The 22493-nt window shown below is 49.4% G+C and overlaps 1 protein-coding gene across 4 annotated transcripts in view; it reads right to left on the bottom strand.

The window, feature by feature from the left end:
* SGMS1 (sphingomyelin synthase 1) overlaps window positions 1-22493 on the bottom strand; it is an 89168-nt gene that overhangs the window by 32188 nt on the left and 34487 nt on the right. For 2 of the 4 annotated variants that reach the window (XM_084210767.1, XM_084210769.1), the window contains one exon: window positions 3218-3459. The gene's annotated coding sequence lies outside the window, so the exon portion shown is untranslated. Of the gene's footprint in view, window positions 1-3217; window positions 3460-5740; window positions 5884-12199; window positions 12568-22493 lie in introns of those variants that run through there. The other 2 variants (XM_084210768.1, XM_084210766.1) reach the window with 2 other exon arrangements.

The raw sequence follows: 22493 nt of genomic DNA, 5'->3' as shown, positions 1-22493 counted from the left end.
TCTCCTGTGCCTGGGTGATTCCACGGTGGAAAACCTGCTCTTTATCTGCAGGAAAACCTGCTCTTCTCCTGGTTTTCTGCAGGCAAGGAGCACGAGCAAGTCCTTCCCCTTTCGGTGGCAGCAGCGAGTTGCGAGAGCAGCCCTGCTGGATGCTGAAACCATACCTCACATTTCCTAATCTGCCTTTCTATTTTTAACCAGAGTCATTTCCCCCACCTCCTCTGCCATGCAGACAGCTGCAGAAAGCAGCTGGAGACAACAGAGTGCTCCATCAGGGCAAAAAAACCATCCTCAGGCCAGAGGAGAGTGCACAAGGTGTGTGCTCCTTCTCCTTTGTGGCCACAACAGCTCTGACTGCCACAGAGTGTGGCAACCAGGTTACCCAAAGGACCTTGGCTCACCTGAAGTGGCTGAGATCCCAATCAGCACCTCTTGGCCCTAAAAACCCCAAGGAGAAAGGCACCAGCAAGGATCCAGAGCATGGATCTGCTCCTGTATGGGCTGTCCCAGGACAGAGAGGAGGGACCACCCAGCCTCTGTGAGGCAGCATCCCCACCTGACACAGCACTTGGGAACACTTGCTGGCGTGTCCCCAGCACAGAGACCTCCTTCCACAAGCTCACACCTCCTGGGGAAAGGTCTGGAGTCACCTTCTCCTCCAGGTTAGGATATCTCCTCCCCCAGGCACTCGGTGTCAGGTGTCAGACACGCAGCAACCCCTGAATTCTCCGCTCACATGGGAGAGTAGCTTTAAAAAGCTCAGCTTTAAAAAGCTAATGTGCAGCCAGGCTGTAAAGTTAACCAAGCAAAAAGGGCACTTTCCTGAGCAGCAGGAGCAGTTTGGAGCTTTCCCAGGCAGCTGGAAAGCCGGGCACGCAGAGCACAGGCTGTGCAGGGCACTGAGCTGTGCCAAACTTGGGCACACAGCACTTGGGCCACGGGCTAGCACTGACAGTGAGGTCCAGCTTTCTGAGCTGTGCCCTCCAACTGGACTCATTTTCTCCCTGGAGATGCCCTGGTAGGACCAGGCAGACCTTTTGGCAGAATGTGACAGCCAGGCTGAGAGTTTGGCACTTGAAAACAGACCCAGCTTAAGGGGGGGGGGGGAAGGCACAACTCCAACACCGACTCAGGGAGCTTAGAGGAGTTTAGCTGGAAGTTTTGAGTCATGCTCTTGGACATGGGCAGCTAGAACAGCTTAAGCCCTTCTTGAACCCTTTTTCTTTTGTGCAGGACACGGCTGCAAACATCTCAAATGGAGCTACTTCTGCTGTTGTCCATGTGCTACAGATTTTCCATGCTGTAAGTTACTCATACAAAACAAACTCACTGCCAACACGATCAATCAAAATGTAAAGCAACTGCAGACAGGACTGTACAGACTCTAAGTATTAAATGCTTCAGAGAAACCCATCACTTACATGCCTACAGAAACAAAAGTCAACCAAAACAGAAATCTGGTGTGGAATTAAGCACAGCAAGACCCACAGCAAACCTTCCCAGCTCAAAGGCATTTGAATCACAGGATGCCAGGAAACGAAGCTGCTGAGCAAAACACTCCATCAGCCATAAACCCACGTGAAATTACATTTCATTAATGAATGACAGTGTTTACAAGTAAGTAAATGCTGTGTTTCCCCTCTGCCTTAGCTGGAGCTGCTCTCTTAGGAAAAAGACCACAGGGTGAGCAGGTCCTCTCCCATCATTAACCCACTGGACTACAGCACTTTGTTAACAGGCACAGAAACCACGGCAGCAGCAAACACCCACGTGTGAAACCAAGATCTGCAACTAATTTCATTTCTTACCTTCTGGGAAAGGGGAATTTCAGGGGCAGGAAACCTCTTTAGCATCTTTTACAGGCACCAGGCCCGTGGGTTAATGATTTACCTGACAGCGCTGTTAAGCAGATTAGATAAGAGTGGTTTTGTTATGGTCTGTTTTCCTGCCTTTGTCTGCCTAACCAAATCAACTGGCAAATGAAGAAGTCAGGGTATTACTTGACAGAGCAGGAAGAAATTAATGCTCCTCTCAGCTTACTCACACCATCCTGCTATAAAAACACATTTTTTATACAGATACACATGCCCATCTATACACACACAGCCTAAAAACCAACGCCTGGAGTAGCTCCTCTCTGTGTGTACACTTGTGTGTTCATATACACAAATAAATGTCTCAAAAATACACACAGATAAGCCACTGCAGGCAGTTTGGTTTAGTTTCTTCCCCAGGAGTCAAGCAAAAAAAAAAACCCTCCTTGACTCATCGCTCTAAATCTATTCTAAAGCTTCCAGCTTAAACATTGAGTTCCAAAGAGGTTTAGGATGAGCAGAAGAGGCGGCCGTGCCCAAAACGCACAAATAGGATCACAGCCCCCGGCACAAATAGGATCACAGCCCCTGGAAAGACTCCGCAGCGGATTCAGGGATAAAGTTCTGTTCCCCTGTGCCCTCCGAGAGGGTTTCTGTGTTCTCCCTGTGACTCACGGGCTGTTCACACCCGGGGCCACCCTGCTGTTCACCCGCAGCTGGGTTCCTGCTGTGGGGTGACACTGTGACACACGCAGCACAGGCACAGGCACAGCCGCTCTACGACATCACAGAAAGTCTAAAACACCTTCGTGCTCCTGCTCCTTCCTACAAACACCGCACACAACTGCCCTGAGGATATCTGGCAGCAGTCAAGGGGGAGGTCAGGCGTGGGGAGAGCTGCCCGAGGTGCCAAAGAGGACAGCAGATTGTCCCTGGCTTTTAGTTTGTGCAGGCAACGCCGTTGCCACGCTGTGTAACTCCGGTTCTCTCCCACATGTGTGCTGCAAACAAACCTACAAACCCAGAAACCAGGGGGAGATTCCGTGCCCCGGCAGGAGGTGAAGCTGCCTGACAGAAACACAACCCTGGGGGACAAGCCACCGGCAGGTCACTGCTGTCCCACATGCGGGCAGCTTGGCTGGTTTCTAGTAAAAAAGACCCCGAGCTAAACTAAAAACTAAGATTAAAACCAAGCAGCGAACGACAAAGTAACCACAAGTTTAAGCGCCACTTTCAAAAAAGTCACCCGAGCAAAAAGACAACCAACTCCCCATAGCTGGGCTGTAGACCGGACTGTATCCAAGCCCCTCTGCGGCTCCCCAAACGCAGCCCCCGGCCGTCCAGCAGCAGCCAAACACCCCTTTACACTCAAACGGGACCATGCGGAGAGGAAAGCTACTCACTGCTGGAAATGAGGCGGCAGAGAGCAGCAGACAACGCGGCTTTTCCTCTTCCAGCCGCAGCCGCTCCCGGCAGCAGGACGGGGACACGGCGGCGGCGCGGCCACTCCCGGAGCGCGGAGCGCGCCCGCGCCTCCTTCGCCAGCCCCGACTTCCTTCGCCTTCAAAGTTGCTTTTCAACTTCCCCCGGGCTGGGCTTCCTCAGTGCTCCTCTCCCAGCTGCTCGCCAGCCCCGCGGGAAGCGCCTGCGGAGGGAAACGGGGAGAGGTGAGCGGAGATCCAGAGGGGATGGAGCGAGAGCGCTCCCGCCGCTCCTCCCGCGGGCGCGCCAGTGCGTCAGCACCGGGAGAGGAGGGGACGGAGCGCCCGCCACGGGAGGAACGGCGAGAGGAGGAGGAGGAGGCGGGCGGGAGTGCCAGCCCGGCCGCGGGTGGTGCAACAGATCCCGGCAGTGCTGCTCTACCGGCAAACAGCACCTAAAACACGAGGAAATGGGTACATCACCGGAGTTCTGTCTGGTGATTCCTACCGGACGCGCGGAGCGCTTTAAGTGTCACTTAAAAGTCACTGCAGGGAGGAAGGATTCCTTTTTCCAGTATATATGAGTACCAGATGTTAAGTCCAACCCTACAAATTAAAAAAAACCCTCCACCAAAAAGAAAAGTCGTGTTCCAACAAACTAACACGAAGCAATTCCCCAAGCTTTCCATGAATTTTTTGGCTCCATTCCACTGCTGCCACCAGCAGCAGAGTCCCTGGCCAGGCAGCATCACCACCCCCCGAGGGCTGGCATCCAGCCTCTATCCCAAAGGGCACAGCAAGGACTGGAAGCACACAGGATCTCCTGCCCGTGGATGCAGCGGGAAAGGCCGGTGAAAGCACCCCAGGTGAGAGGGAGCAGAGGATGCCTGCTGGCCGCTGCCTCGGGACAGCGGGGAGTTGCTGTAATTCCGTACAAAACCACAACACAAAGCAGGCTGAGTCATGTTGGGAAGACTGATGGGATGAGCAGCGCTGGCAGTGCATTCCAGCAGAGCACGGACTCTCCCGAGCCTGCTGGATCCAACAGAGACACTGTCCAGGAGTGAAGTCAGAGGCGTAGGAAGCAGCCTGCTTCCACTCCACAGATGAAATAATGTGGAAACTGAAAAATAGGCAACGGCAGTGACAAATAGCAGCATCAAGTTTTCTGAGCTCCATCCCGAGAGAGAGGGAGCCTGTTGCCAGGAATACCGAGGAATCTGCAGAGCCACATCGAAGAAGCACAGGGTGGAAAGAGAATTTTCAGAAGCTGCACACAGAAATCCTTCCACTCACACAGAAAACAAGTATTTTAAAGGAGGAGTAGCTGCTTTGGGGGTTTTTAATAGATCCACACCCCTGAGCATGGCCCAGCAGTGCTTTTTCCTAACACATGGAGACAGCCAAGTATCCAGTGGAACAATGTGCTCACCATCAGCTCCTCCACAAAGTTAAGACACCTAAAAATGGCCCATGGTCAAGTCCAACTCAGCCCATTTTATTTAAAATCTGAGGAAACATGGAATGAGGCACCAGTGAGCTCTGGGTTTTTTTTTCAGCAGTCTTTTAGTAACTGGGCTCTGTAACACTCAACAGATATCATCTGCCCAACCTGGCCCCCCTTTCCAGGAGGGATTCTGGAGTGAAAACAGTAATTGCTCATCACCTAAAGATACCTTAGATGTAATTCAGTCAGTACCAATCCTGTAAATCCCTCCCACATATACATGAGGAATCTACAGCTTAATTAGAAGATGCCACAGGCCAAGGACTCCTTGTTATGCCGAGGACACTCGTGTCTATTCTGGGTCCTCACACACCTCTCAGGACAGCACAAGTCACCTGGTAAGGCCAGAGGCCAACTCAGTAACTCCCTCCAGACAATAAATGCATTCATATCTGACAGAAATGCTCTTGTGTTCCTCCAGTAGATCTTATCGTGGTGATATTTTTTTCCCCCCATGATCCAGGCCTGTGTGAGTTCAGTGACCTCAAGGCACATAACAAAGGCAGCCCTGTGTTCCTACGAGTCAGGTGGGGCCAGAAGGAAGAACAGAAGACAGTTGGATGAGTATTACAGGTAATTAAAAGAGAGCTTTGAGAACACCTTTTCAACCACGGTATATTTAAATTCTGCATGTGTCCAGACAGATACAACATAACACCCTGCAAAGCCCTAAACAAATAAAAAGAAACACAATGAACTCTTCCACTGGATGTGCAAAGGAGGGGTTTTTTTCTCCTACAGTGCAGCCAGGACATATTTAGCCTAAGGGCTGAAAGAGAGGACAGCCTGAGCTGATGACATAATTTTCTTTCTATAGGACTGGATATCTGGGACTACTGCCCTCAGTTCAGTGGCTGTTGCTGTTTCACCTCTACCTTCCCCCATCCTGCTTCAACAGGAGAGCGACAATCACCCCAAAAATGCCTGAAGAACAGAGATGGCCACGGAGATGTTGTTTCTTTCCCACCAGAACATGAGCAATGTGACAAAAAACAGACCTGAGGTTGACTGCTGGCACTGAGGAGAAAGGGCTGCTACCAAGCTCCAGTGCTAATGTGTCTTGATCATTGAGGCACCACATGCATTTGGAAACCCTTCCAAAGGCCTGGGGAAACGCCTTCCTTGCCTTGACAGCTTCAATCTGCCCAAACATCAAAAACAGATTATGTTGAGCCCCTTGTTCCCTACCCATCAGAAAAGAACAGTGTATTAGCAGGTGAAATCCAGCGCTGAGGGTGGCAACAAAAGTCTTGGGCAACTGAGAAAAAACTGCTCAGAACCCCAGGGTCCCTGAGGCTGGAAAATCCCTGCCAGCCCAGTGCCCACCTTGTCCCCAGCCCAGAGCACTGAGTGCCACCTCCAGCCCTTCCTGGGACACCTGCAGGGATGGGCACTGCAAAGCTCCCTGGGCAGCCCCTGCCAAGGCCTGAGCACCCTTTCCATGCAGAAATTCCTGCTGCTGTCCAAGCTGAGCCTCCCCTGGCCCAGCTGGAGCCCCTTTCCCCTTGTCCTGTCCCTGTTCCCTGGCAGCACAGCCCGACCCCCCCTGGCTGTCCCCTCCTGGCAGGAGCTGTGCAGAGCCACAAGGTCCCCCCTGAGCCTCCTTTGCTCCAGGCTGAGCCCCTTCCCAGCTCCCTCAGCCCCTCCTGGGCTCCAGCCCCTCCAGGTCCTTCCTGGATTGGGGACCCAGAACTGGACACAGCCCTGGAGGTCCCTAAGCAGGGCCAGCCCAGCACTGTGACTGTGTGATGTGTTCACAGGGCTTCACACCAGCAATATAAATCTATACATCCACTTCACATAGCCCAAAAATCTTTCAAAGCATTTTTTTTTGTCTGTCCATTCAAGTAACTTGTCCTGGTCACTGACACATCAGAAAAAATGTGCTCCAGGAGAATTATAAAACTGCTCTGACCTTAAAAGTGTTTGCATTAAAACACTTAGAGAAGTAATGTGAAACTTTATTTTCACACATGTAATTAAATAATAATTATTATGTCGGCTGTGTTACAGCATTAAAAGCCATTACAACTTCTTATGTGGAAAGCTGTTAATGGACAGTTGCTTTTGAAACTAAAAATATTGACGTTAATGGGGTTCTGAGAAAAACTAAAAACTATGAACCAGCTGAGTTTAAAATCTCTAAAGTACTATCAGAACAACTTCCAGAAGCAGCAGATGAAGTGCTCAGGTGTGTTTGCTAACACAAAGGGAGATTCCAGAGCGCTGATGTGCTCATCAGTTCCAGCAATGAAGTTTCCCGGGAGGAATGCTGTGTCATGTAACGTGTGACTCACAGAGCAACGTCCGCAGGAAACCACTCTTCTCTCTCTCTCCCTAAAAAAAGCTCAGCCTTGCCTGGAAGTTGAACTGAGTTCCCTGAGCAGAATTCCTCCAATTTCAGCATCATGTGCTCCAGCACGTATGCAAGAGGGAAGGTGTATTTTAAACCCTGGCAGCAAACCAGAATCGTCTGGAAAATCAGCTGGAAGCTCCTCCTGCTCCTGGTTCAGCAGGGAGTGAAGAAACACCTCGTGCTGCTGTGTTTGGACACGTGGTTGTCCTTTGCCCTCAAAGCAGTTTTGCAACACGGGATGCTCTGCCTGGTTGAGCTGATCCCAGGCACTCCCAGTCCACTCCAACCCTACAAACCCCCAGACACGGGGCTGCACTCACTGGGACAGCTCTGAGGGATCACACACCCTCCCTGTGCAGGCACTGTCACTCTAAAAGGGATGGCAGGAGCAGCAGTGGGATCCCAAACCCCTGAGGTCACCAGGATGCAGGATCACGGTGAAGTGTCTTCCCTCTGTGCCTTCCATCATCCAAGCAGCTCCTGGAGTTCTCATCTAATCTAAATGGATAAAATCCTCACTCTGCTCATCATGTGTGCTTCCCCAGCCTTCTGCTCTCTTTGATTCAAGGCTGTGGCTGACCTTTAGGTCCTTGGAGAAACACATGGACCTTCCCAGGGGTGGCTCTGCACAGCTGAACACCCAGCGCCTCTCCAGGGAAAACACTCTGGAATGGCAGTTCCATCCAGGGCACGTGCAATCACAAACCCAGGTCAAAGCAAGAATTTAATACCACTGAGGTCCTTTTTGAGCCTGGAAGAGTGAAGCTTTCCATAAAAGAGAAAAATAGAAATGAGATGCCTTTTTCAAACCCCCCACTTAACAATAAAGACATTTTTCATAGGGCAGGGTATCATTCCCACATGACTGCATCCCACATCCAGCAACTGCAGCTTGGGAAGTGCCACTCCTATTCCCTGATCCACTTATTCTGCCCTCCCAGAAGTCTCATCACCCAGGTGTGTTAAAAACCTCTGGTTAAAAAGTCACTGCCTCAAAATTCCAATTTGCTTCTGTCTCTTCCAAACCCAAAACTTCAACCCAAAGGCCTCTGTTACAGAGAGTTTCCTCACCAAACAGTGTAATGGGACACAGACTGGTGTCCCACTGATTTTTCCATCTAAAGAGTTTGCTGTTTGCCCCACCCCTTGGGACAAGGCTGCTGGTTTGTGTAACAGCAGTTTGGAACTGTCAGATGCTCTGGCTTCTTTAAGGCCATAGACACATCAAGCAAAATGAAAATTTCAAAACAACAAACCCTAAGCAACCAAAAATAAACCCAGCCACAACCCCAAAAACAAAGCAAGAGTTAATACAGGATGATGCTTGGTGCTAAAGTTCAACAGCAAGGCCCATGGGTGTGGAGGGGGCTTTTTCCTGTTAAAGATAAATCAACCCTGTCTCCACATCCTGAGCGTTTGCTTGCACGCCACAGCCACACTGAGCACCAAGCAGTGAGAAATCCACTCCTTGGGGCTCTTCAGTAAGATGTTTGTTACCCCAAACACCTGACTTCCACCTGCTGCTCCTGCCAGCAGCATCTCCCTCCCAGCCAGGCAGCAGAGCCAGGACTGGGACACTCCACTCCAAGAGTGTGAAGATAAAACACCCTTTACCAATTTGTCCCAGCCTCAAGCTCCCTTCTCCCTACAGAGCTGGCAGTCAATATCCAAAGGTTAAACTGCCCTGACACCCCTACCTATCCAATACCTTTGTCATTAATAAGCATGATGGGGATCAATACTCAAACACACACTTCCTGTGCCCCAAGGGCAAAGGGAACGAGTCATCAGGAGCGATAAGGAGCTGTTTGGGAGGGTTGTATTCCCAGTATCCTGTGTCAGGGCTCTACACAGGGCTGAGCCGTGCAATTCCATCATTCCAGCTCTCATCCTCCTGCTTGTGACTTCCCTGGCCACGAGTTCACCTGGGTTCTCAGGATGACCTTAATTAAGAGCTGGAAAGAACAGATTATGCTCAGGAAGCCAGAGTCATTAATCTCAAAGGCTTAAAAGGTTTTCAGGGGAAGTGTGTTTATATGTCCCCTTATCTCATCCTACAAAAAAGGGAACAGGCAGCAATGCCACCACAAGCAAAGGCTGCTTTTGGTGTCACTCAGATAAAATCTAACTGTACTTTTATCTCCACCAATGATCAAAATGCAATAAAAATTTGGTCTGCTGGACCTTATTTTTATGACCTTGACCTTCAGTCCAATTTATTCTTAAAAGATGTTCAAGCTCTGTGTAAGCATGAAAAATAACAGCCTGGTCCTTCTACCAGGACCATTAAAATTCTGCTTTCTGGGATATGTGTCCTAAAAAAATCAGCATTCAATGAAATCCCAGCTGATATTTCTTACAGGGACACTTTTCTACAAGCACCTGAATTATTGTCTCTCACTACAATTCCAAACAGGAACTTGAACAGGGACCTGAAGGAACTCCATCCTGCTCCCACCAAAGCCAAATCTCAGCAGCTTTGACCACAAAAGGCATAAAATCATGGAATAGCTTGGATTGGAAGGGACCTTAAAGTTCATCCCATTCCACCCCTGCCATGTCAGGGACACTTTCACTGTGCCAGGCTGCTCCAAGCCCCAAAGTTCAACCTGGCCTTGGGCACTGCCAGGGATCCAGGGGCAGCCACAGCTGCTTTGGGCAAGCTGCTCTGTCTGGGCTTCATCATGTGTTGGAATTTGAAATGTAAGGAACTTTTAGAACTTTGGGTTTGTAAGTTCAAGTTTAGAATTAAATATAGGATTTGATTTGAGATCTTGGGAAAGGCTTTTGAACTTAAGTATTGGAAATGTATGTTTAAAGTTTGAAGTAGAAACATGTTAAATTCATTTTTAAAAAATTAGTGGTTTAGAATTTAAAATATAAAAAAAAAATAAAGTAGTTACAGAAGTAAATAAAGAGATTAAAAGACAGTGCTGTAAGTTTGTGTATTATAACATAATTAACTAAAAAAGCTTACACTATAACATAAATCTGTAAGAAAAAATATTTTAGAATTAAGGTAAAAACATAAGTATCTTTATTAGCAGTGTTTTATTAGTAAATAACTCCTTAAAAAGTCTTGGAACTAAAAGTCTTGTGACCTTCTAAACCATACTCAATATGAACCAAACTCACCCTTCCTACCTATAAAAAAGATAAAAAAATAAACCACATCATCAAAACCAACTCAAAAGTCCCATCTCTAACTCATTCAAAACTCCTTCAAAAATCCCCATAATCACACACTAATTAAACTAACCTTAAATAAACTTAAATAAACATATTATGCTGCAGCATACATAGAGCAGCTAAATTAAGCCATGGCCAAATACCTTTCCCCTGGCATTCATCATGCCTATTTTGGCTGGCATTTACTGTGCTGGCACTTGCATTTCTCTTCTTGACACCAGTCACAACACACAGATTATGTTCCTGTTTTCAAACCCCAGAACACCAAAAACCCCTCTCCAGGAGCACACATAAGGGATGTATCCACACAAGGCTTGATACCAACAGCAGAAGGACCTGGAGCTGCTGGAGTGAGTCCAGAGGAGGCCTTGGAGATGCTCCAAGGGCTGAAGCCCCTCTGCTCTGGAGCCAGGCTGGGAGAGCTGGGGAGGAGAAGGCTCCAGGGAGAGCTCAGAGCCCCTGCCAGAGCCTAAAGGGGCTCCAGGAGAGCTGGAGAGGGACTGGGGATGAAGAGACAGGACACAGGGAATGGCTTCCCAGTGCCAGAGGGCAGGGATGGATGGGATATTGGGCAGGAATTGTGTTCCCTGGGAGGGTGGGGAACAGCTGTGGCTGCCCCTGGATCCCTGGCAGTGCCCAAGGCCAGGCTGGATGGGGCTTGGAGCAGCCTGGGACAGTGGAAGGTGTCCCTGCCCAGGGCAGGATGAACTTTAAGGTCCCTTCCAACCCAAACCATTCCATGATTCAGTGTTTCTGTGATGCCCTGCTGCCTCCTGGCTATTCCCAGTGGATTCCCAAGGTTACCACAGGGCTGATTCCACAGGAATTAAGGGGGGTGGATGTGTATCTCAAACTGGGGACACCACCATCCCTGCCATGCTCTCAGTCAAAGAAACCCCTGGTGTTTTTTAAGGACCTGCAGCTACTCCCAAAGGCTGACCTCCCTTGGGTACTGTTGTGCTGCACCCACGATTTCCTAGAGCAAGAATAGCTCCATTTCTCCTCCATCCACACCAAAGAGCTCCAATCCAGAACATCTCCACAGAACTTCCACTGTCTGTTGTGTTTCCTAAAAATCACTGCCAGAGGTTTTACCCCTGCAATTACAGGTCACAAAAATGCAGTTTGGTTAAGAGTTAAAAATATCTAATAGGGAGTAAAACGGTGAAGGCAAATACTTCAACTTTCTAGAGAGGCAGACTCGTTCTCTTGGCTGTTTATTTATGCTGGACTGTTATATTTGCTGAGGGATTGGCACTTCTGCAAAAAACCAGGGCTCAAACATGCTCAGCTTCATACTGAGCACTTCAAAACCTTCGAGTGTTACTTTCTGTGTCTTCTACAGCTCACAAGCAGCAAAAAGTAGCAAATGCAGCTTCAGATGTCAGAAAACCTGGCCTTAACCAAAAGTAAATGCTCTTATTTTGCAAACTACCCTATAAACACAATACAGACAATTCAGTTTATAAAACTATCAAGCAAATTCCTTATTTTAGATTCAGACCGAGCACAACAATAATAGAAAGGCTTGGTAAGTTTCAGAGCCAGGGCTCTGAAGGGCTTAGAAAGCTACAGATGAGGCAAAATTCAGTTTTACTGTAAGAAAATCACTTCCACAGTGCAATCCCAATATTGGGGAGCAGGGGGGAGAAGGAAAAGCCCTGTGCATCACCCGAACAAGGGGCACAGCAATCCCTGAGCTGTGATGCTGTGCATGCAAGCAGCTGATGAGACAAGTCTTGCTGGATTATTAAAGAGCCACTGTCCTGAGCCTGGAGGCTTTCAGCAACTCATTTCACAGCTCCTCTCTAAAAACCACCCCAGAGTTTCACACCTCCGCCCCCCGGAATGAGAAGTTCACCCGTTTTGGGGGTGGATGTCACTGCATTAGTCAAACAGAAAAAGGCTTTACCTTGCCAGGCTTCCTGTCCTTGCCAGGTGATCATTTCCTCTGACTCCCCAGGCCTCCCTTCTCCCCAGCAGGAGAAGAAAGGAATGCTTTGCTTTCTCCTGCAGCTCGGAATGCTTTCTCCTGCAGCTTTGCTTTCAGTTTGGCTCAGACAGACGGAGAGATTTCTTCCAAAGCAAACACTCCTGCAACGTCACCGCGGATATAAATAGGCAGAGGAGAAGGAGGGAGAAACACAGCCCTTCTGGAGAGACTGGAAACACGCAAGGAGGGGAGAATATCACACAGAAATAAAGCTTTGCTTTTCCTAAAGCTACACACACAGCCTCGACTCGGACACCACAGCCGGGCTGAACGAGCCAAGAGAAATATTGCACGCATGCAGCCAGAGAGGGAGGTTCTCACATATCCCGGGCTTTGCCAGGAGCTGTGCTATTTCTGCTGCCACCCCGGAGCTCACACACACGGCTGCACGTCCAAATAAACACCAGCAAAGCCACCTGCACCCACCCACCGAGGTGGGCACGCAGGAGAGCCTGCAGGGCTCCAGGGACCATTGCTCAGAGAAGCTGGGGCTGCCCCAAGGTCCCTGGAAGTGTCCATGGCCAGGCTGGATGGGGCTTGGAGCACCCTGGGATACTGGATCTCATCCATCTCATCTCATATCTCTCCCCTGCCCCTGAGAGTGGATCTCATCCTTCCACAGAGACAAGAACTGGTCAGGGATGTCAGGGTCTGGGCACCTCTGGCTGCACTGACCACGAAGCTCAGAGCCCTCAAAGGAAGGAGCTGAGGGACAGAGCTGCACCACAGCCCTGGACTTAAAGAAAACAGGCATCATCTTCAGGGCTGTGCCTGGAGAACTCCAGGGGCTTGGAAAGGAACCCAAAAGAGCTGGTTGGCAAAAAGAAAAAGGGACCCCAGAGAGCTGGTTGGTCACCTCCTCCAGGCTGAAGGACAGACCATCCCAACAAGCAGCCGACCCAGGTGAGTGGGCAGGAGGTGCCCATGGAGGAGCACAGAGCTCCTGATCAGAGCCAAGTGCAAAGAGCAGGGCAGATCCAGAAGGAATCTGGGAACACTGATCCTGCAGGTGATCCAGGATGAATCTGGGAACACTGATCCTGCAGGTGATGCAGGAGGAATCTGGGAACACTGATGGGGCAAGAGAGCCAAAACACATCTGGAATTGAATCTGGCAAGGGATGTGAAGGGTGCCAGTGAGACCAACCTTCAGGTACTGCAGACCCCAGAGGCCAAAGGGGAAATCCAGACAAGGAAGACTTATCCTTAGTGGAAGAGGATCAGGTTAGGGGACAGCAGGCTGCACATATCCATCCCATGGGACCTGATGGGATGGATCCACAAGTGCTGAGGGAGCTGGCTGCTGTCACTGTGAGGCCACAATTGATGAACTTTGGAAACCATCTCCAGTTTCCTGAAGGACAAGAGGGTGATCAGGAGTAGTCAGCATGGACAGATGAAGGCAAAAAATCCTGCTTCACCAGCCTGACCTCCTCCTAGGATGAAACAACCTCGGTGGATGAAGGCAGTGCAGAGGATGCTGTCTGACTTGGCTTTGGCAAGACTTTCAACACTGGCTCTTCTCACACCCTCAGATGAGCTGGCAAAGTATGGAGCAGCCAAGAGGGCAGGAGGTGGGTGGAAAAGTGGCCAAATGGGCAGGCCCAGCAGGGAGAGGTCAGTGTCACAAAGTCCAGGTGGAGAACAGACACTCCCACAGGCTGATATGAGAGCCAAAATCATTTAACCTCTTTTAATGACCTGGAGGATGCACAGAGTGTGTCCTCAGCACTTTGCTGGTGACACAATAACTGGGGTGAGCGGCCAGTACACCAGAGGGTCAGGCTGCCACTTGGATCAACTCTAAAAGGCTGGAGCAAAGGGCAGGCAAGAGCCTCAAAGTGTTCAAACAAAGGAAAGGCAGTGTCCTTTCATCACCCAGGGCGGGTGGTGACCCCCAGAGCCAGCACAGGCTGGGAAGCAGGACCTGTGGATCTGGATGACAACAAGCTCCCAAGAGCCAGCAAAACACCCTCCCAGCACAAAAAGCCACCAGCTGCATGACAAGAGTGACCCTTCCCCTCTACTCAGCACTGGTGACAGCATTCCTGAAGTGCTGGGCCCAGCTCTGCACTCCTCAGTGGCAGAGACATGGAGAGAGTGTGGCAAATGGCCCTGGACAAGCAGCTCTGGGTGACCCTGCTTGCCAAGGTGACCTTCCAGAGGTCCATGCCAAGCTCAGCCAGGCTGGGATCCTGGGAGCCTTCAGCCAGTCCACTCTCCCAGCCTGGATATCATCTGTGACACCCCCAGGAATTCAGGAGCAGCACCTCAGGCCTGTGTAAGGCACAGTGCCACAATGTCACAGCGCTGACAGGGCACAGCCCAGCCCAGCAGGAACACCTGACATGTGCCCTGTCTCACTCCTGAGGAGGAGACTCTGTTCCCAACCCTTGCTCACTCACCTTGACCATGGTTTGACTCCACTTCTGCTTTCTCAATGTGACACAAGGGTCAGAGACAAGTGAACAGACCAGGCAGGAGGTGTTTCATCACTCCCATTCCATAAAGGTCCCTTACAGTCTCCATCTCCCTTGAGTTTTCCTTCCCTTTTGCCTTTTTTTTTTCCCCTCAAACATCACCACTGGGATGAATGGTCTAAAAAAGCCCTCAGCCCCACAAATACTCTGTTACACCTCTAAAAACCAGAGAATGATTATCCTCTATTAGAGCAAAGCAAGAAGAGTCAGACATGGATATCATTTAGGTTTACAAGCCAAAATCTTCATTAACTTAGGAGGTAACTACTTCTTGCTGGTGTAAAACAACAGAAATACTGGCCAAGAGATAAATTAAAGTTGTAATTTCTTTAAATCTCCAACATTCCCTGTTCCCACAGCTGGAGGTGGTCTGGCAAAAAGAGGCCAAGTGAGAACCATCAGCAATGGAGGGAAGTACAAAATTGATCTCAGCTGTCAATATTTCACCCTAAAAGGAAGGGATAGGGAAGAATCCATGCAATATCCAGGTTTTTGTCCAAAAGCTCCCAATAAAACATGTTTCTCTCTAACTGTCAGTGCATTTGCCTTGCCTGCTTCTCAGTTTAGCACACCTCCTCCTCCTCCTTCTCCTCTCTTTGCAAATACACTGGGGGCTGAGCAGGGACAGGGAGAGCCCAGCTGGGCTCTGCTGTGGTGGCAGCTGGCACAGCTGGGGCCGGGGCACTCAGGGTCTCTTCACACAGCAAACAAAAAAAAGGCACCAGTGCAGTTTTCAACTGACTCCCTGCAAGCATTGGCTGACAGAGATTTAAGGCCATCCAGGGTTCTGGCTTCTTGCCATGGGTGTTGTCCCAGTGTTAGCCTGGTGTCCCCAAACCCAGATGCCCCATGATACAAGGGACTGCTGGGGTCAGCTGGCCCAGTCCCTGCCCCAAGCAGGTGTTTTTTCTGGCAGAGTCTGTGGCCCTAAGCCATACCATGGTTCCATCCAGGAGCTTGAGAAGGTTTCTATGGATTGTTCCACTTGTGGCTACCAAGCTGGATTCTAGGGTAAGATGAAAGAATGGGCTGGGAAGTGTCTGAGAGCAGCCCTGGAGAAGGAGCTGGGGGTGCTGGGGCTGAGAGCCAGGACCCAGAACCCCCCCGTGCCCTGGGCTGAGCCCCAGCCTGGGCAGCAGGGGAGGGGGGGATTCTGCCCCTGTGCTCAGGTGAGACCTCACCTGCAGAGCTGCCCCAGCACAGGAGGGACCTGGAGCTGCTGGGGAGAGCCCAGGGGAGGCTCCAGGATGGGCAGAGGGATGGAGCAGCTCTGCTGGGAGAGCTGGCACTGTTCACCTGGAGAGGAGAAGCTCTGGGGTGACCAAATTGTGGCCTGAAGGAGCTGCAAGAAACATGGAGAGAGATTTTGGACAAGGGATGGAGGGACAAGGGGGAATGGCTTCCCAGTGCCACAGGGCAGGGATGGGTGGGATATTGGGAATGAGGAATTGTTCCCTGGCAGGGTGGGCAGGCCCTGGCACAGGGTGCCCAGAGCAGCTGGGGCTGCCCCTGGATCCCCGGCAGTGCCCAAGGCCAGGCTGGACTTTGGGGCTTGGAGCAGCCTGGGACAGTGGAAGGTGTCCCTGCCCATGGCTGAGCTGAGCTTTAAGGTTCCTTCCAACTCTTCTGGGATTCCTTGAGTAGGTGCACCAAGAGGCAGCCCCAAAAGAACAGACACTCCCTGCAAAGATCTGCACAGGGGCTCAGATTCCCAGCTCACAGTTTCATCCTTACAACTCCTGCAGCTGTGAACACAAAGACTCAACCAGCACCTCCATCCATCACAGCAGCTCCTCCTGGGGAGGCTGAGGAGTTGCCTTACACTTGTGGCACTCAGAGCACAAAACAATTCCCATTTATACAGGACTTTTCTCTTGGGCAGCACGAGTCACTCTTCCATACTGAATTAAACCCCATAAAGCAGAACCAACTAAACACAGAAAGAACTACTCTGGACTTGCAAGGGAAAAGAGAAGCTGCTAGTTACAGCCCAGCTCAGCTCCTCACTGCCAGCAAAGCATCACCAGCCCTGTCTCTGTGTTACCCTGCTGGAGGAGAGTGGCTCCTCTACAAGAGTCCCAGCTGGAAGGTACCAGGAGGTTGTAGCTGGCACTGAAACCCAGAACAAAGCAAACCAAGGGAGAATCAGGGATGCTGCACATCCAGCACATTGCTGAGATCCACCCCAAGGATCATGACATGCTGCTAGCAGAGAAAGGAACAACTGGCCAAAGTTCCAGGGAACCAGAGGAATAAAAACACAGGCACATGAAGAGAAATAATTATATATGGAAATTTTACATCAATCCAGAGGCAGGACTCCCTCCTGCCCCAAAGAAGCAGATCTGGAGGCTGGGTATCACCTGAGACAGCTCCACAGCCAAGATGTATTTTTGGAGTGGTCCTGAATCAAAAAAGCAGGAACTGAAGCACAGGGAACATCCCTACACCCACAATGAGGGCATGGATGGGGACCAATCATAAAACCAACACAGCACAGCCAGGTTTCCATCACAGACTCACCCAACAGGAACCCAAACAGAGTTTAGGATCATTCATCTGGTGACAAAAGGACTACTGCTCCTCCCCCAAATACACCCTGTAACAGGGCAGTGTGACAGAGATGGACACAGCAGCTCTCCCTCCTGCCTAGGAAATGCTGCAGGACTTTGTGTGGTCAATATGTTACAAATTCAGGAAGATTTTGGCACAAAAGACATCCATTATCCATTAAACACTTGCAATACCAAGATATTCCCCCTCTAAGTCACTGCCCTTGCTTAGTTGCTCTTGCTGTCATGAATGTGACCCTTTGTTTATACAGCAAAAGGCTGGTTTTGGTACACTACTAAATAAAGGAAAATTCAAGTTTCCACATCCATCATGCAGGTCTAAAATAAAACAGGAAAAAACTCACTTTGTCTTCAGCATCCCAAAATGGACCAGGCTTTTCAGGGCTTTCAGTGCTAAATGAAAGCTGACCGTAGAAAATCCCCTTGTAAATGTTTATTAATCTAATTTTAACCCCTGGACATTTTTAGGACCAATAAAAAAACAAGATCAAAACCCAAGAGAGCAAATAATCCACACAGGGATTCTCTCCTGCCCGTGCTGGTTCAAAAGTCATTCTGAGATTTGGGAGATATTTTTATTTTTAAACCTCTGTTTAATTTCTGGTACTGGAAGCATTAAATCCCACCACAATGTCAGATCAAAACAAGTCTCTTAGAAAGGAAGGGAGAAGGATTCCCATGGGAAAGGACACTGTCCAATTTAAATACCCCACAGAACCCACTGGGCAGCAGAAACTCCTTTTGAATTTGTCTTTTCAAGGTGAAAGGAACTCAAGGAACACAGGGCTACCTTGTGCCAGTACACTCTGGGTAAGCACTTCCCCAAGCTCTGCTGGATCCTGCAGAGCTCTTTCATCCATCCAAACTCTCCAGAAGTGTTCAAAACATTTCTCTCAAGCCTTAATTGCATCTTTATGCATCCAAACCAAATCCACTGTCATGGTTCCACAATAATTTTCGTGCCCAGATCCACTCCTTTGGATTATACCAGGGGAACAGACCACAAAATCCTTGTGGATTTTGGACCAAGAGTGAGATTTTGGACAAGAGTGAGAGCAGCCAGACACTGTGCAGCTGGTGTCACCTGCAGAGCCTCATCACAGTGGCACAGGGACCACAGCTAACCCAAAATCTCCAGGCAGAAGCAAAGATGCAGATCTCCAGGACAGCATCTCTGTTCTTCTTTATTCTCCTGCCCACAAAGGTAATCCCTTAGGTGCAAGCAGACACCCTGCAGTGTGTTTTGGAGAGTTACTAAGAGGAGAAAAAACAAACAACCAAACAACAAAAGCCAAAATTGGGCTGCTGGAGTGAGCAGCTGCCTGCAGGGATAAACTTCACTTGCAGACAGCACCGTGCTGGTGCCAAAAGGCTTTCCCCAGTCATTGTGACCTTTGCTCCTTGGCCAGCCTCGTCCAAAAAAAGCAGTGAGCAGCACCATTCCTGTGTCTCACAATCCTGGCCCTCCTGGCTGTATTATAGCCTTCAGTCTTCTTCCATTTTAGCGTCAATCCAAGTTACAAATCCATAATTTAGCTTTTTTGCTTCCCTGTCCACCCCACAAACTCACCACGCACTGATGGGACTCCCATAAGCTGAAAAATGCATCTTCCTATAGCTTTGGGGGCCCCTCAGTTTGATCTGCTGCTTGTTTTGTTCCACCTGCTGGGGGACCTGGCATTTCCTGGTTAAACACAAAAATTCCCCTATTCCAAATTTATTCCAGAGTGCACATGAAGGCAAAGTGGAGATGGCCCTTGACCTATAGATGAGAAAAGGCACTGCTCTCTGGGGGTATCATCCCTCCTGCCTGTCCAGAGACATCCCCTGGAGACCTCACTTTGTCTCTGTGCTGCCCTAAACCCTTGTCCTCCCTCTGTGTCACAGCTGCAGTTTGATTCCTGAGCTCCCAGTTGGGATTTGTTTGGAGGGTTCTCCCCCTCCTTGTTTATTTTAATCCATAAACCTACACACCCATAGCTCCAAAAATAAGAAGTCACAGCAGAAAAAGCCCTCCAACACACACACACACACACACAAAAAAAAAAAAAACCAAAAAAACCAAAACTTAAGCACATCTTCAATACAAAAGCACTTTCAAACATAGAAATTCAAAACCTCAACAGCATCAAGCAAGAGCAATAATGAAATCTTTAAATGAGCCCAGACAGAATGCCAGGGAAGTGACCTGTGTGACAAGCTACAGCTGTTTGTTGGGGGGAAAAGTGTCACACAAGTGCTCTCAACACTTCTGATTCAGCTCCTCCCTTTAGTTCCAGATCCCTGCATTAACTGAGCTGGCCACACAGCACAGCTCTCTCCCATCTCCAGCTTTTCTGTCCCTGCAAGCTCTGTCTCACACCACAGCTCTAAGACTTTTTAGCAGTGCCACAGCAGTACTTGGCATGTGATAACATAGAGGAAATAGCTTCTTGTAGGCCATTCCAAGGGTAAGAATCAGCAGGAAAAGGCCATTGCAGGCAGCTTATGAAACACTGATTACAAGAGGAGCAGGATCCTGGAGGTGAAAGGCACCAGCCAGCCAGGCTTTTGTTGGGAAAATGGAAGAAACCTGACATCAAGACAGCTCAAAGTTTTTACATCTTACCTAGATGAAGGTAATTATCTCTTTATTAAATATTCCACACTTACTTACTTACAATGGTTACAATGGCAAATCTCTGGATTCAGGGTAACCATCCTCTGACATGCACCCAAACTGCAGAATCATGGAATGGTTTCGGTTGGAGAAGACCTTAACCTCCTAACCCCCTGCCACACAAGCAGTCAGTAACTAAATAACAGGCCAAGGACTTTTCCTAAGCAATTTATGCTTAAATCATCACAGACTGTGCAGAAGACACAGGGGAAAAAATTAAAAGCAAGAGTTAATAGGGTCTTGCTGCTTCCTGCTGCACACAGGCTTGTTTTTTTCCTGCAATTACAGAGGAGGGATTTTTTTTCCAGCACCACTTTCAGCTGCCACAAGCAGGCTATTGTTTGGATTTAGCCAGGCAGCAGCAGTCCCCATGCAAACCCAGGGCAGCAGGATGGACTGCCTGGAACTGAAACAGAACAGAAGGGAATTCAGTCCCGTGAGGATGAGAAAAGAGATTTGTACTAAATACCTGCTTGGAGCAAAGCCAGAGGAAGCCCATCAAAGAAGTCCTGGGATACTTCCCAACATCCAGGTGCCCACAGGGATGTTGTGCATCAGGTGACAACTCAGCAGCCTCTTCCCAGCAAGCATCTCCCAGCTCGTGCCCCAAATCCAGGCAGCCCCAAACTGCTCAGACTACATCTCTGCCTCCTCCCCCACACACCACGGCATCCTCTCCCATTCAAGAAGTGATTCCCCAGCCCTTGGACACACCAGGATGACTCATCTGGGTGCACTGGTGCCTTCACTCTGAAAACTCCTGCTCGTCCCTGGCGGAGCACTGAAATGCTGTGAGCTCACTTGTAGCTGTGGCAACAGAAATGCAAATGCTGCCACACTGAAAAACTTCACCACCGACTCCTCCACTACACGGGGACTATGTGTGAGCAAAATCAGTTTTTTCTTCTTCCTCCCTGAGGATAAATTTGGTTTGTGAAAGCTGTGCCCTAAAGCAAAAATCCAATCAGCAGGGCAGAGTTAAACCAGACACACATTGCTTTAGCTGTGCTTCAGTGCACACAGAAAACAGGCACAGAAGAGTCTGGAAACAGGGTACAAAACCAGGTTTGAGGTCTCTCACTGCAAGGGCTCTACTCACTGTTTACACCTGGTGAGGAGCTACTCCATTTGCAGCCTCAGTGAGTCACACCATGGCTGGTTTAATACAATGGATATAGAGACAGAGAGGAGAAAATGGCTTTCAGTTAATTCATCCCTGGCAGGGTGGGCAGGCCCTGGCACAGCTGTGGCTGCCCCTGGATCCCTGGCAGTGCCCAAGGCCAGGCTGCACTTTGGGGCTTGGAGCAGCCTGGGACAGTGGAAGGTGTCCCTGCCCATGGCAGGAGTGGATAAGATGAGCTTTAAGGTCCCTTCCAACCCAAACCATTCTGGGATTCTGTAATTAAATGATCCACTTTTCAAAAGAAATCAGAAGCCTAAAAAATATCAGCATATCTGGATGCAAAACCACGAGCTTTTCTTGGGGGATATATAGGATATTTCTAACAAAAATGCAGGCAGTAACTGCATACAGCAACCAGAGGTTAAAAACAGCTGATGAGGGTGGTGAAGAAAGAGGGAAAAAAAAAAAAAGGAAGCCTCACCTAACAAGTTTCCAGCAGCAAAACCTGTGTGAACTGCAAGACCCAGACTGCAAATTTAGCTTTGGTGAGAACTGTACCTCACTCACAGGCTATCAACCTGTGGTTTGCAGAAACTTCTCAGACAAGCTTCAGTATCCTGAATGGCAAACAAAGAGCAAACTCCCACCGATGCTTCCTGCATGCTGAGAAGTTTGGGTGGGGAAGTGGGAGATTTCTGGGCTTGGTGGGGGCTGCTGTTGGTTTGGAGCCTTGTGTTTTGTGGTGCTCTTTGTTCCCCTTTCGATTTGGGTTACCGAGGGCAAACCGTTTGCAGGGAGTGAAAAGCCTGCAACCTCAGCTTCACCTGTGAGTGAGCAGAGGCAGTGTAAATCCCACAGGCAGGTTATTCTATCTGGGAGCAAAGCAAAGGAGCTAAAAGCAGAGGAAAAGGAGAGTTACCATGGGATACCAGGATGCGTCACTTCTCTTGGCTCTCCTGGCGCCACGTGACGCCTCAGCCGCCAGTGAAGAACTCGGCAGATGGGATAGGGGAAAAAAAATATAAAAAGGTCCCTGGATTATAGCAAAGTTTAGGCTTTAAAATCTACTGCTTATGGCTACAGAAATAGAGGCAACAATATTTATCTATAAACCAAACTATCTGTCTATAAATCTATTGCCACGGAGCAGTAAATACACGCTTTCCCTTCCAGCAGTCGTCACCATCTACACTTCTCAGTTGCCTCCAGTAAATTTAGTCCAGGCACATGCAGAAATACCACCCCTGCCATCTCAGAGAGAACTATCACTTGCTTTTCAGAGGAGGCAAAGCAGGTCAGTAGTTTCCACCTCGCTCATAAATACAGAAGCAGCCACTTGACAGCAACAGACACGAGCAGTCAGAGTTCAAGAGAGATC

This window comes from Fringilla coelebs (genome assembly GCF_963513975.1).
Source record: "Fringilla coelebs genome assembly, chromosome: 8".
In the NCBI taxonomy this organism is placed as follows: domain Eukaryota; kingdom Metazoa; phylum Chordata; class Aves; order Passeriformes; family Fringillidae; genus Fringilla; species Fringilla coelebs.
Note: the sequence above shows the minus strand (reverse complement) of the source record. Positions and strands in the feature narration are given on the sequence as shown.